The sequence below is a fragment of the Haemaphysalis longicornis genome, unplaced genomic scaffold (assembly GCF_048455015.1).
Source record: "Haemaphysalis longicornis isolate Haplotype H1 unplaced genomic scaffold, Haemaphysalis longicornis Haplotype H1 scaffold_1, whole genome shotgun sequence".
Taxonomy (NCBI): Eukaryota; Metazoa; Arthropoda; class Arachnida; order Ixodida; family Ixodidae; genus Haemaphysalis; species Haemaphysalis longicornis.
In genome coordinates this window covers 267654782-267657281 of record NW_027526203.1, presented here as the reverse complement: position 1 = coordinate 267657281, position 2500 = coordinate 267654782, and positions in this window count along the sequence as shown.

Below are 2500 nucleotides of genomic sequence, written 5' to 3'. Positions count from 1 at the left end.
ACCACATCAAGCTGGCTTCTACCAACGATTGCTGGGACAGCCTGCTCCATGAAGCACGCGAGGTTTGTGGAAGTTGAACGACCACGCATAAAGCCATGTTGATTAGGAATGAGGACGTGTTTAAGTGAGAAAGACAACACCATATGAAGAAATAACTCGAATAGTTTAGAGGCAGAACAAAGGAGCGAGACTGGCCTATAGTTTATGGCGTCAGTTTTTGGGCCTGACTTGAATACAGGGAATACGCGAGAGATTTTCCATGAGCGAGGGAACGTGCCAGACCGGAGACAGTTATTAAACATTGAAGTGAACACTGGAACGAATATGTTTGCATACGTTTTTAGAATGGCGGCAGGAATACCATCTGGTCCACAAAATAATAATAATAATAATAATAATAATAATAATAATAATAATAATAATAATAATAATAATAATAATAATAATAATAATAATAATAATAATAATAATAATAATAATAATAACAATAATAATAATAATAATAATAATAATAATAATAATTTATTTGCGTGCCCAGGAAACAAATTACTGAAATTGCGAATTTATGATGACTTAGGTATGCCCTCTGTTTATTTTTTTAGTTGCGAAATGTATGCATATCTAATTCACGGCTGAGACCTCATTGTGGCCTGTGCAAAATCAGTACCACTTCAATGATGAAAAAATCTTGCAGTCAATTCGTTGTTGCTTTCACACTTAGGCATTTAAAGAGCGCAAGTAGTTCATGAACCGATTATTCGTGGAGGCTAGTAACCAAAAGCAAACCGATAAACACAACGACCACCCAATCCCAAGAAATACATGCTCGCGCGGTTCCTCCCTTTGGATGTAATGGCTCGTTGGATCTAGTGACGCGTTGGATCTAGAGACTCGTATGATCTCTTGACGCGTTGGATCTGTTGACGCGTTGGATCTAGTGAGTCGGTTGGATCTCATGACTCGTTGGATCTTATGACTCGGTCATCACGTGGCCTAGTGGATCTCCTGACTCGTTGGATCTAATGACACGTTGGATCTAGTGACCATAAACGGCCCAGGAACAGCTGGTGTCCCCTTTGGACATGATGTACATGTCTCACAAAAAGAAATGTTAAAAAAAGATATCAGTGGTTACACAAAAAGAAAACTGCACATTTTTACACAAACACACGCAAACCCACACGCTTACAAACACCACCCATACACACACACACACACACACACACACACACACACACACACACACACACACACACACGCACACACACACACACACCACACACACACACACACACCACACACACACACACACACACACACACACACACACACACACACACACACACACACACACACACACACACACAAAAGTAATGCCGAGCAGTGATGCATATCTGACTCAAATAATCATTTGTATTCCAGCGCATGTGCAACCACTTGCAGAGAACTATACAAATATAATATTTTAAAGTTGTGATCTATAAACTGCTTACTCGTGAGAAGAGCAGCGCTAAGAGAACATAAGCCCCGGATGCGTATTTCCAAACGCTTCGCTGCACAGAGCACCTACGTGACATGTCTGTTCGCGCAATGGAAACAGAAATTAAACGCCGTCATTGGCTGCGCCCCAAACTAAAAAAAAAAAAGAAAACAAAATTTAGAAAAAAATTAGCGATTGGAAAAAAAACTAACAGATGTATCTGCTAGGGCTCGAACCTAAGCCGACAGCGCCATTACACGGTATTCTGCAATCGAGGCCACGGAGCCCTTTTTTTTTTTTTTTCTTAATTTCCAGACAAACACCGCCGTTACAAACATAATACACAACAACAAAACAAACCCATTACACTAAGACATAAAATCACTGTTTCATCTAGGGTACAGTGCTGACTACTAAAATATTCGTCGCGGTAGGGGGATTAGTTCGGCGGGCCGGCACTCGCCATGCCCGTGCATTCGCCACGGTGGGGTGCACCTCCTCGCCCTTCCTCCTCGCCATTCCGCACGCGCGTGGGCAGTCGGGTCCTGGTAATCACGGTAACTACGTACACGAAGGAACAGACGGACTGCTAAAACTCTCTATTGAATAGGCAACTGAAAATGACGAACGGTAATTTACACCTGTTGAAAAATGAATCCGTAGGGAGAGAGAATCTCTACATTTTGCTTGTGGCAGTATAGTGCAACACTTCGACACTCAAACTGTGGCGGTATTAAAACAAACTGGGCTTGATTAAATCTCAATTATCTAGGTTACTGGTTGTTGTTTTGTGGTTTTTCTGCTTCTTATAGGAATACGCTCTGCGTATACTTCTTGGAGACAGAGAGCTAAGCGGTGCAGAGCTGTTCTGCAGATTCACTCGTATTTAATTTTTTTTGTGTGTGAAATAAATGACAGAAAAAAGAAGCAAAATGAGACAAATCACCGCGTAAACGTTTGCAGCCGCTCCTTGTGCAACTATCATTAAAGTAACGAGGCGCACAGTTGCTTCAAGGCAAC